General features: G+C 38.9%; 1 protein-coding gene across 16 annotated transcripts in view; it reads right to left on the bottom strand.

Annotated features, from left to right (window-relative positions):
* Positions 1-13,774, bottom strand: part of ZMIZ1 (zinc finger MIZ-type containing 1) — a 621,029-nt gene that overhangs the window by 540,894 nt on the left and 66,361 nt on the right. The window lies entirely within an intron of this gene.

Genomic DNA, 13,774 nt, shown 5'->3' with positions numbered 1-13,774 from the left:
ACAAAGCTGCATAACAGAAAAAAATCCAAAGCAAATCTTAGTCTCATTTTCCTCCTCCATCCCCCTACCACTTTTTCCCGTACAGGAAAAACATGACCTTAAAAAGCCTGTTATTACACTATTCCTTTATCTTCCATCTCAAACAGATGAAATCAGATGCAATTCAAGGCTAATTCAGTCTCTAATTACCTTAGGATCTTAATGGTCCTGATCTTATATGTTAACATTAATTTTATTATGTTAGATACTTCACGGATGTGCCATTTCTTCCTAATCTGGATCAGCTCTGTGCTATAATTTTTAATAAGAGAAAACGCAACAAAGAGCAAAAGAGAAAAAAGTCATATTAACTCATGACAACTTCTACAGACAGCCCATGGATGAAAAATAAGTGGCCCCATTTCTCCAAGGAAGATAAGCCTTGCTTGTTCCTTGAGAGTAGTAACCTAATACAACATGAGCTGTTTGGATATAGTCCAGTTTTTCACACACAAAAAGAAACAAGATCATCAAATAAAATAGACAGTAATTATTTAAGCTGTGCTTCTCCCCGCTCCCCATCCCAAAATAAGATTTTTTGGGAAAAGAAAGGAATATGAACACACACGTGAATACATATACAACAAATCATCAATTTTCTAGGGATAGGGGAGAAGCCTTTTTTAATTCTGATTTTTAAGAAAAACATTTATATTTACAACTAGAAACCAAACTTTTCTCACCCAGAAAAACAACCAATTAAGAAATTGGAAGAATTATGCAAGTTAAGGAAGATTTTGCTGATTTCATGTACATTTTTTAAGTGAGTTTAGAAACCTTTGCTCCAGTTTTTCATTGATTGGTATAGTAAGGTTCCTCAGTTTCCCAGGACCCCTGGTGGTCCTTTGAATCGTTAATTGTATTTTATGTATTTTTATCTATTTTAATGTTTCATTGTGTTTATTTACTGTGTACAGTTGGATTATGAGCCACACTGAGTGCCCCATCGTGGGGTAGAACGGGGGGACAGAAATATTTTAAATAAATGAACAAACTGTGTAGAGACAAGAGAAGCAAGATACATGGGGTTGGGGGAGAAATGTTTTTGATCTAGGCTAAAAAAGCCTCACACTTTGACCCACTGGAATCAGCAATCCCAATCCCAGTCTTATTTCCAAGTCTTCAGTATGCATTGCCCATGCATTTTCAGGTCTAATGCTTAAGTACTGTTATTTTTCACATTTTTGTCATGCTCTCCTCCAAGGAGCTCAGGACAATGTAAATTCTTCTTATCCAACATGAAAGATTTTTTTTTTTAAAAAGCAACACCTCACTTCCTGTTTCCTTTTTGGAGTACAGCCCTTTTTGGATCTTCTTATTTTAACTTGAAATAGTTGCCACTCTAATTTCCAAAGAAAGGTATGCAGCCCTTTCGCCACAAGGATAGAGTGTCTTTAGAAAAGCATTCCCAACGGAATCTTCTAAAGTAATATGAGAAATTTAGTTGTACATGACTATTATTTTTATTTCTATGCATTTAAAATGGCAGACCCATTATAAAGATAGCAAGAGCAATCTACCTCTGCATCTCTGTGGGGTAATTTTTTTTGTTTAGTACTGCTTGCTACCCAAATTGCTGCATTCAGCTGGAAAAAGGAAGTGCATATCAAAGTAAAGATCTTTGGTGAAAACCTGTTTGTACTACAAAACTTGCCTTCTCAGGTTTCCATGGAAGCTTCCAACTTTTGCACTGCACCCTTCATTCTACAATTATCACATTCACTCACATGGCTGGAAAGGAGTCTGGAAGGTTTTGCTGTGATTTGCTGTGTTACCTGGTACAACAAACTATGGTTAATACTAACTATGCTTAATTTCAGAGATGTCAACTTCAAACCATGAGATATAAAGCTGGCTTTCTGACTACAGTTCTTGGAAGACACAACAAACTGTGGTTAACTAAAAATGGAAGTGGAAGCAAAAGTTTCCAAATTCCTCTGCTTGGTTCTGTGATAGAAAGGGAAGGGGAACACACACTCAAGACTTGCTGTGATGTGTGGACACAGGGTTTACATCCAATGTAGCTCCATGTGAATGTACCATCACTGCTTGCACAATGGAATGTTCTCCCCCTCTCCTCACCCCAGGTGCCTTCTAAACCTGTTCTAGGGGTTCCCCCAACCCTCTCGAGCAGATTTGGGGAGGGCACAGGGCACACACAGGGGGACGAGAGTGGGGACAGTCCAGTTAAAGAAACTGAAATCCTTCAACTGATAAGATGCATTAGCTGAGTACTTCCCACAGCCAATGTGATCATGAACACTTAAAATCCTAGGTTCACCTGGATCCAGTGGCAACCAAAATTTAGGGATGGAAGTGAAGGAGACAAGTTGCTAGTACAATTAATGGACAAGTTGCTCCATCCCAGCCAAATTCAGATCCAAATGTATAGTATAACACGTACAAATCTGATCACAAAAAGATTTAAAATTTTTCCTTGATGAATGACTATTCACCTCAGCGAGGGGAAGTACAATAGTTAACTTTTTTCTCTGGAAGCCAGAAGGTGTCATGTTTGGATGCTGGAACTAATCAGTGGAGATATATTTCTTCAGCCACCATTTAATCAGCCAGTTATACAAACCCATGACATAGTTTGGCACAGATGGCAGACTCTATGAAGAAAGCAGCCAGAAACGTAACATGGATATTACACTGTCGCCAAAAGGGGTAGGGAACACTGGCAGAATACTTCAGGGAAATCTGCTCAGCATCTGCCTTGGCTAAAACCAGTGCTATTAGCTCTTCATTTTGGTGAGAATTAAAGTCACCCTAAATGGGTGGCAGTTGGCTTGAGCAATTACTGGCTGGGGCTAAAGAGGCAAACAGTACTCATTACTGATTTCCAGCCTCCTTCACCCTGTGACTCATCTTTCAAAATATGTGGAATACCCATGAGGCTTGCCAGAGGGAGGGGAGAAGTGCGAGGTTTCCAATTGCATTATGCTGAAGAATTATAAAAAAACAAACAAACCACTATTTGAAAACGTAATTGTCATAATTGTAATGCACATTTTTTCTGCTATGTGCCTTTTTTATTACAAAAATCACAGTTATCAGCTAAAAAAGCTGTATTTGCCAACGGATTTTGAGCAATAAAATAAAAATCTTGCACCTCACTACTAGAATATTTCTAGTTTCTCACTTAATATTAGATCCACCATTTTCAAAGTTTGATTCTCTGCAAATAATAATTTCCATCACTACATATTTTGCAAGCAGGTGTCAAAACCACTGACCCAACAACATTAAAAGTCACAGTGAAGTCACCAACTGCTAATCTTCACTCTGCTCAGCTCTGTTACCCTGCGTCACTAGAAAATGTCCTGATCTCTTGGAAGGCTCCTCCCATTCTCCCATGCTCCTGCCCCCCTTCTGCTTGAAATTCTGATACAGATGCCACCTCTCCCCATCTTCCCTCAAGTCTCTGAAATCAACATTCATGTTACATTGTGTTATCATTCATTCCTTGCTATCCTGTTCCGTTATCCCTCCTTGCTATATTTTCACACACACCCCAGTCTCAACCCAGCTTCTTTGGAAAGAACTGCATTGCTGTCTTTTGCTTTCAATATGTTGTGTAAAGTATCGTGTATATGGATGTTGTAATGTACAATAAATAAAAAGCAACATTCTTGTACTTAAGAAATCCTCATAAATGCTGTTATTTGTTCTGTGCCAAATTCAACTCTGCAACCCTCTTTTAGAAGAAAACCCCCAAATACAAGAAGTGTTGCATTTGTTCCACGTTCATGGGACTTTGTACTCCAAACCCATTTCAGCATTCTCTCTCTCTCACGCACACACACATCACCTTTTCTCAACTGTGATAGAGGAATGTATTTCTTTTATCACAAATTCATCATTTCCAAAGTATGTAAATGACAGTTTGCTTCACATTTGTACAATAAACTAAGGGGGCATATTAGTTTTATGGCATATTAGTATGTCACTTCTAACAGACATAGTTGTATGAATAGATAATCCGAAACTACATAATTTAATAAAAGTTATCACCTATTCTTCCTGACACCAACAGAAATTTCTCATTAGATCTTTCTGTCTATAATAGACAGCGACGGCTATGAAGTCCATTTAGCTCCAGCTCAAACACATTTCCCTGGTAAATACGTTAGAAGAACATTCAGAAGATTTACTCAACTTTATACAGGATGAAAATTCAGGCACCTTATGTTGACTCTACAAGGAGACAGAATTCAAGTGCACTCGACTTCCGGGAAGGGTGACTTCGCTTGTGCCTGCTTTTGGGACGGGCTCCCGCCTCAAAAGAAGCTTATTCAGATATAAATCAGTCAGAACATTTTTTTTTTGACTGATGAAATTTCTCCCGGGCAGGGAGAAACGTAGAGATCAACCTCAAAGCCTGTTTTTGTTGGGAGGACTGGATTTCATTAATTTATGAGATAAGGTCCAGCCAACAATGCCGGACGGACTTCCTAACAAGCTCTATCTGCTTAAGCGATACGTTTATCTTTTCTTGAAAGAGAGAACGGACTAACAGGCAAGCACCCTTCTTTCTATTATTTTTTTTACTTGGTTTAAATTGTTGCAGCAAAAGGAGATTTGTCAGATTGATCGGCTTTGGACAACTTCTGGGTGAGATATAGCTCTTCTCTGTTATTCACGAAATTAACAGCTTATCTCTGTTTCTGTCGCAAAAAGCTGTCTTGGAAGTGCATTCTAAAGATAATAAACAGAAGAGGGATTTCTATTCCTGATTTCTATTCCGAGGAATATTATATTGTCTGGGACTATTCTCTTTTTGGTCTATTTTATTTTGACGAATCTGCTTCTTCACGACGCCACTAACTGTTTTGATGCTGGGAACTAAATTTATTTTGCATTCTTGAACATAGAGAGATAAGGCAGGTTGCTCTGTTTATACTGTGATGTCATCAAGCCTGGAATATTAACCCAATTGTTGCTGAAATAAGAAGTGGTTCTTCTTTATTTTTGTTTTGCTTTGTTTTCGTGGTTTTAAAAATGGCAATCAAGAAAGTGGCTGAGAATCTGGAAGTAATTATGTTTCAGAAAATAATGGATGAGATTGAGATAACGAAACAAACCCTGCGACAGGGTAGTAAGGAGCTGAAAATTGAACTGAGCAAAATGACGCAGGAGTTTAAAGAAATAGGGGACCCTGTGAGAGAGGAGAATGAGATCAGAGATGAGAAAAGAAAAAATAAAGGGAAGATACAAGCCCTGGAGATTGGAACAAATGTGGAATTGGAAAAAGATCTGGAGTTTATGGATTTTAGAAATAAAATCTACTGTTTGGAATTTAACGTTATCTCTGAAGAAATTAATGAAGATATTAGAGATAAAGTTATCAATGGCTTGGATAATCTTCTGGACTGGAATGATGTGATGGAGCTTGATATAGAGAAAATCTATGGAATTAACTGCAGTCATGTGACAATGGAAAAACTCTTAAGAGATGAGCCAGTGCATTTTCTAAAAAAGAAGAACACAGATATGAATTTACAACAATGTTTCAGCAACTTATTCAGAATGGATGGCAAGAAAATATTTGGGATAGAGGAAATTCCCATCAGACTCTTATTATATGACTATGGCTACAACAGCAAGATTATTATGGAATACTGATAATGGAAGATTGGACACTGAAATTACTGGACTTAACAGGACTATTGAAGATGGAAGATGGAACTAATAGGGATAATGGAATAATGGCTATTGAAATTATTGGACCTAACAGATTCTGATGAGATGGATTAATCGAAATGTTTATTTGGACTATGATTATGACAATAAGATTATTATAATTATTAACGAGATGGATTAATTGACATGTTTATTTGGAGAAAAATTGATAGATATATTTCTTAAAGAATTGAAACCTCTCTTTGACTTTTTGTGGAAAGAATAAAGTAATGTTTATGAGATTTGATGATTAATTAAGATAATTACTGGAGGAAAGTGATTTTATAATATGATTTAAGAGACAGGATTGTTATATATTGTAGACCTATAACTGATTTGATATGTGACAAATGGGAAGTCAACATTTTATTTTTTTTTGTTTAATCATTTTTGTTTTGTTTTGTTTTTTGTCTTTGAATGTTTTATGATTTTGTTTTCTATGTTTTATGAAAATTTGAATAAAAATTATTGTAATAAAAAAAAAAAAAAGAATTCAAGTGCACTCAAAATATTCAGTAAAGTTAGTTAAACCATACCTAACTCACATCCGGTAGATCCAAACAAGTAGTACACTAGCTTTACAGGGCCAAGTGAACAATCCGATAGACTTCCTGCACCATTCAGCATACAACAGCCCAGGGTGGATAAGGGACCTGTTTAATTTGGGTCCAGAAATAGCCTGAAGTCATCTGATATGGTTCTACTTCTGAAGCTAACAGAAAGTGAGGATCCTACATAGCTACAAGAGAAGGCAAGGTAGCATAATAACAGAACAAGAGTTAGTCAATGACAAATTGTACTTTATTATCAGTGTCTTCTCTTGTATCAGAGCCCTATTGACACATCTCACGGCCAACCATCTATAATATGGGTATAAGAATATTCACCTGCCTTCCAGGATAGCTATACAGAAGTGTTATATAAATGCTAAGAATTATAACAATACTAGCAGAGGTATGTGGAGTATGTGGGGAAACCAACAATAACCATCAGCCAACCGACTGCTTAGCATGGCACTATTTTATTTGCTTTATTGTTTTCTTACACACACGGTTGCTGATTCTACAGTTCCAAAGGAAAATGAGAACAGATGAGAGGTGAATAGATTTATTTTAGGACTACAGGGGGAGCCACAATTAATTTGCTTAAGACTAATTAGGGAACAGAATTAGCTTGTTCTTCTTTCTACTGAATCTAAAGTTTTCAGCAAGGCAAATTGATTTATTTATTACACAACAAAATTTATTGGATCATGGCGGCAATCTCCTCTTCTGTCTACTTGCTACAGTTTCACCAGTTAATTTTTTATGCATATCAATGATAGCTTTCCTTTTCTGAACACTCTTCAGCATGGAAAACATTTTAAAAAGGAGTGAAAAAATATTGAACGTAATTGAAAATCTCAACATTCAAAACAATTAAAAGCCCAGAAATAGTTAACTGTGCTCCACAACTGATGCCCCAAATGTATTAAAATTCTTTGATAATATCCATACTAAGGCTAACAATGTGTAATTGGTAGTAAAAAAAATAGTAGCACATAACCTGTCTGACCTGTGTATCCATAATTGGGCTTAACTAACATTTTAAACATATCAGACACTTAACTGAAGTAGTAACACCCAGCCAAGGCTACACTAACATGGACCAGGGCCTGCAACAAGGGTTGGCATGGTCAGGCACCTACAAAGGCCCACACCGCAGCAGAGGGCCCACTGACAAGAGATGCCCTAGACCTGCTACTCCTGTTCACCACAACTTTCTTATTCACTGGCCAAAACAACAGTTGCGGTGAGAAGGAAGAGCAGTAGATGCCACCACCTGTTTGCTCATTGGTTTCCGCCTGGCAAGCAAGTAGATAGTAACAGTGATGAGAAAGAAGAGTAGCTCCTGGTGATGATGGGAATGAGGAGGTAAACTCACTGAAGGAGGGGGCCCATAGAGGGAATCTTACTGAAGGGCCCTCCAAACTCAGGAGCTGACACCGACATGGACATCAACTCCGTGTGTTGAGTGCCTTAACTGCCAACTGAAGGGAGCACGGTGAAATAATGGTAAATGGTAAAACCAGTAACAAAGCTGAGGTGTGTACTTTATGTCTAATTCTCAGTACACTGCTTTTCTGGGGGCAGGAGCAACTGCTACTAGATCTTCCAGTTGTAATTTAACAAAGTTATACACCCAAACAACTACCAGTGAACATGAACCTTCAGCATCAGCGGCACTTCCAGACTTATGTTTCAAAGGGAAGTGGATCCCCTCCTTAGCTAAATTTATACCCTCTCAATTTCACATTTGTTGATGGGAGAGGTTTCTTACCTCTAATGAACAGAGTTAATTCTCCTGTTAATTCTCCCTTGTATCAGCCAAGCTGATGAGGACACAGGTTCATTTGGTTTGGAGTTTTGAGGTTACGTAAGTACTTAGCCTTGCACTGGCAAATTTTGCTATAGGCTGCAGTACATCTTGGAATTTGTAGTCCTAATCTACTGGGAATACACTGACCTTCTCACACACGGACATTTCTCTGTCCCCCTAGATATCACAATAATTAGTGAGATTTCAGGAGATGGTCTCATGCAAAGAGTAAAAAATCCTTATGAGAATACAATTAGGTTGGACCAAGCATTAAGCTATGATAAGGAAGCATATTGAAATAATGCATAGTGCCTTTTGATTGACTGAGTGTGTGTGTGATAGTGTGTGGGGGTGAATGGGAGAGAGAGAGAGAGAGAGGGAGGGAGGGAGAGAGAGAGAGAACGAACACACAATGAAATCATCCTGGTTGCCCAGAATGAAGTGTGGTAGATTCACTGAAAGCAGGGTAGATTTTAATTTAGTTGCAGAATGTTCTAAGCAGGATTCTGACAAAGCCACGAGTACTTAGCTCAAATTCCTTTCACCATTTTTTAAAATGAGTATTGGTGGAAATATAAGCAGGGCACTGTCATAAAATATCACAGTTCTCAAGAGACACCACAGTTTACGCTATCTGAACTGGTTTCCACTTAGGCAAACTAAATCAGAAAGGAAAGAGTGCTTTCCCCCCTCCTTCTTTGCTGGTGTTTGTTTTGAAGGGCAGTATTTACACAGTGCAGTTGACCTACGAATGGCTACATGGTCAGAGCAAAATTTAACCCCACTTGCAAAGAAGTTAATATAATACAATATAGATAGATATTGATATATATATTAGAGAGACCCAGAAAAAGAGAGGGAGACAGACAGACAGACGACTCCAGAAGACTGTAGACTTCAGCTGGCAGCTTTGAAGCAGCAAGCTTGAAGCTACCTCTGCTCCTTCATGCTGCAGCTATTACCCTTTGCACTCATGGGACCTTGGTAACTCAGTTTCTTATTGAAGATGGTTTCAAAACAAGCATGCACCGTGCCAGACAAGGAAACAAGGTGGGGTGCCAACCATATTGAAGGGCATGGAAATTTTAGCCAGTTCACCCTTATACCATGTGCAAAGGCAGAGAGAGCACATACATGCATAGTCTTCCATTGATCCCACATGTTATTGCTCACAGACACTGGAAGAGCTTCCTACACACACACACACCCAAAGGTCAGCTTAGACCTAGAGACTTATTTCTAATTTCACAGCCATCACTTTTCAGGCAGCTGATCACATCCATCACTCAACTGGGTTTACTCTGTAGCTTGGGAAGTGAAACCTTCAGAACGCTGTCTTCCAAATCTTCAAGCCTTGGCATCTTGAAGTTTTACAAGCAACTAGGGTTTAAAAAGTTGAAAGCAGTTCCCAGCAATGTGGAAAATTCTCAAGCAGTTTTGATCAATACTGGAAATGCCCAATACTTTTATAGAGCAAGCTGAGAGGTGGAAAACCACCATATATTTAAATAAGAGCTGAGGTTCCTCCCACCTGAGGTTCAAGCCCACAGGAGGTGCTTCCTCAATGCCCAAGCGCACGCACCTTCATTTGCACAAACTCTTCTAGTGGTGCTTGGCACCTGCATTTCAGTTTGGGATTTGGCCAGAGCCAGTGTATTGACTGACTTTTTATTGTACCATGCCAATGCTCAAACTGGGTTGGATGCCATCCTGCTTCTTTTCAACGGACATAACAGTCTCTGGCTTAATTTGAAAAATTTGCCATTCCTTTTTTCTCCCTTTTCAGTTATCATGGTGCCATCCAGCAGCAAGAACACTCCTCACTGAGCACTGCCTCTCCTTGTCCAGAAACTCCCTCCAGCAAGAGAGCCTGCCCTCCCAGTTAAACCTCATGGCCTAGTTCCCCTGTTGGCTATGCAACAGGAACAGAGGCTTTAGGAGGAAGCAGAAAACTAACACATAAGCTGTCATTACATTGGCATAAAGCAATACTACCACCAAGTCCATTGCATTGACCATGGGAGGAGGGGATTTATATTTTCCAGCATTGTCCTCTGCAAGGCTTCAGGGGAAGAACTGGAGCCCACTAGAAAACAGTCCTTTTTGAAATTAGCTTGCTTCTGTCTGTTCTTTATTGGTCTTCTAATATTCTTCTATTAATGGTTAATTAACCATGGGGTTTTTGGGTGGTGGTGGGCAACTTGTCAAATGCCTAATTTGTTATTAGATTGTAGAGGGCATGGACAAAAGTTTAGTGAAAAGACCAGACCAGGGCAGCCCTGCAGACCATAGCTACCTGGCTATGTATTCCATCCAGCTTGTAAATGAGTTGTGCTCCGATGCAACCTGCCTTATCAGTATTTGCTCTTAGCAAACAGCTCTATTTATTTTTCCTCAAACCTCCAGATATTTGTCCCACTTTCCATCCATTTATGCCCTTCTGACCTAACCTTGCAAAAAAGGCTGTCATTTGAACTTTACAATAACTCACAAGCAAGTGCTAAACTTGGCCACAGGTAACACATTCTTCTTCCTATTTCAACCAGTAGTCTTTATCCTCTTCTTCAGCATAGACATATCTTAAATGGAACTGGGTGGTACACACTTGAATGGGACCTTCAATTGTGTCACTGACATGGCTGCCAGTGCTGTGCAATCTTACTGCAACGGTTCAGTTCAACTGGCCCCCAAATTTGCCAGTTTACTCTATTTGTTTGGGGATCCTCATTGGTTCACTCTTCATGCCAGCCAACCCAACAGAAAGCTGCCATTCCTTAGGTAGACTTCTTGGTGGAAAATAGGTTGTTCATTTATAAAATCTGCTATCTATCTTTTTTGCAAATGTTGAAAGCAAAATACCAAAAGGAGTAGTGGATTTTAAAGAACACAAATCTTACCCAAAATAGAAACTAACACAACTAAACCAGCAGCAAAAAAATAAATAAAAATAAAATAAAAAGCTGAAAATCAGCTGAGTAAAATGATGTATATAAAGAAACAGGTAATGAAATGGTTTAAGAGAACTAGTTCTCACCATCCAGAGAAATATAAGCAATGAGACCTAGTTGCCTTCTTTGCCAAAGCTGCTCCAGAAAGCAGAAAGCTCTCTTCCGTAATTGACAGATCTTATATCTTCACACACTATGAAGGAGTACTACAGTGATAGATTTTCTGGGGAAAAAAATGAAAAACTCCAGTTTGCAGTGGAAACTTTTCTGATGCCCAGGGCTAGCCAATTCCAACTCTCATCAGCCTCAGCCAGCATGACCAGTGGTCAGGGATGATGGGAGCTGAAGTCTAGAAACATACAGAAGGCACCACATTAGTTAAACCAGCAGCCTTTACTAAATATTTTACTTGGATTTAGTAAACAGAGCTAAAAACTTTGAAAATGCAAAACTTGCCCAATATTGCATTTGTAATTGGCATCCATTCATTGTTACTAATGGACTTATGAAATGGGAAAATTTTCACAGAAAAATAAAGCATTCCACCCACATCATTGCAAATAATGCAACATACTGAGAACTACTCCTTATTATACTTTTTTTTACAGGGAATTTAAAGCACAGCACTGTGTGCACTTTGTACTAAAGTTAATACAAATTCTGCGCCAAGGTAATTTGGTGACCCACACAAATTCTGCAGTTCAGAAAAGTTTGCATGTTCTCTTATCATGTTTATTCTTTTGCTAGTCTGTTAAAAAGGGATGAGCTGGATCCCATATGGTTGACTGTCAGCATGATTCAGAACAATGAAAGTGGGGAGGAAAGGACGGGGGGGGGAACCTGATAATAGGTGGTTGATAAGTTTGGGTTAAAGTATTGAGTTAAATTATATGTAGCATTTCACTTTTTTTGTAATGTGCTATTGTTTATTAGTACTACTGTAGTGTGGAAGGTCAGAAGTTTTGTTTTTATCATGCTCTGACTTCATCTTTGTATGATCAATGGCCTTCAGCTAACTAATAAAGACTTTCCGTTTCATTGGAAGGGGCAGAGAGCTGCGGTCAACTACCTGAAGCACTACTCAAAATTGCTAAACATTTTATTCAGCCATCCACTTGTCTTCTGAGATTTGCAAACACCTACTTGTAACAATAGGGACTAGAAGCTTGCTATGAAAAGAAAGAATAAATTATCAAGAAGGCAGTTCCTCTGCCCATATGGTGTTCTTTTTCAGCACACCTGTGGTATATATTCATTCCTGGTTAAGGCTTTGAACAGTACAGGTGATAATGCTACCTCCACCTCAGTTTACCTGGGTTTTATTTGCAAATACAGATACACAGCCTCTGTTCATTTTGACATGAAAACAATTGTGTGTGGGAACATTTGAGCAGCCAATTGGAAGCACAAACAGCAGCTCTTGTTTTAAAAATGATATTCCCAATGCTAAGCATTTAAAAAGCTCAGTTAGCATTGCAACCACCCACAGAAAACGGCAAGGAAGGCCACATGTGTAGTGAGCACAAGACACAGAAGCGACAGAAATTGATAAAACCTTCATTGCATGCCTGACACCCCATATATCAAAGCTCTAAATCTAATTCTCTGCTTGCCTCCAATTTCCATCAAAGCCTGCCAGCTGCACATTTATTGAGAAGTTTGTGGTCTGACAGCCACTGTATTACCAACATTAATGATGCATCAGTCTCTAGAATTACTGGGGAAACAGTCCAATTGATTTTATTATTATACACAGTTCCTCGCATTTCATTTTCTGGCGTCTTCCTACCACAATTTTTAGCAATAACCCAAACAGTTAAAAAGCCAACATGCAATACATCAGTGCTAAAATGTTGCTACATTGTTTTATATTTCACCTCCACATTTCTCACCATGAGATCACAGATGCATCCAGACACCCCTGTCTTTGCCATGAGTTATTGGCCCACCACTGATTTACTTACATACTGCAGGGCAATAAAATATAACATGCTGATAGTCATTCATCTGGACTAGGGGTCCAAAATGTAACCTGTAGTTGAGAAACCAAGTTCCACCAAGTGCTTGAAATCAGAGAGATGGCCAAACGTTTTGGTCAAGACCCCCTCCAACATTCAGAGGCCCCAGAGAGAGCATAGAGAGGCTTAGATCTTAATTCCAAACCATTGTGTTCAGGAAAACTATCCAAATAAGACTATGAACATTTATAGCCTACAACTATTGTTAATAGTCTGCCCTATGCCACAACAACTTTTACTGGCTCATATAACCTGTTACAGAAACAACAGAACTAGTGGCATATATGAGAGAGAGAGATGTCTAGCTAGGGATAATGATGAAGAAAATTACAATTATTTTCCATTACTTAAAGGCACTCGTGGAGGGGGGGCAGTATTGCGAGCTTCAGCTTTTTCTACCATTATGCATTTTCTGATCGCTCTTTCCTCCTCCTCCTCCTCCTGGAAAATGAGGTTTACAGTACTTTCTGTGCATGGGGCCAAAACATAATTAGTAACCTGACAGGACTAGAGATAGAGAATGTAAGGGTATACATGTGGGTGCTATCTATTAAGAAAACCAGCAGACTGACTCACCTACATGATAAGCCAAACCATTCAAACCAAAGCCAACAAATCCTGGCTAAGAAGGGACCTGGTTAGTCTTAACCATGAGGTCACTGCCAACATATATTTTAAACACGATTAAAGGGAGAGGGAGAATTTGATGTGCGGCAGGAGTGTGTG

The sequence above is a fragment of the Rhineura floridana genome, chromosome 7 (assembly GCF_030035675.1).
Source record: "Rhineura floridana isolate rRhiFlo1 chromosome 7, rRhiFlo1.hap2, whole genome shotgun sequence".
NCBI classification, from domain to species: Eukaryota; Metazoa; Chordata; class Lepidosauria; order Squamata; family Rhineuridae; genus Rhineura; species Rhineura floridana.
This window is presented reverse-complemented; position numbering and strand designations above follow the sequence as displayed.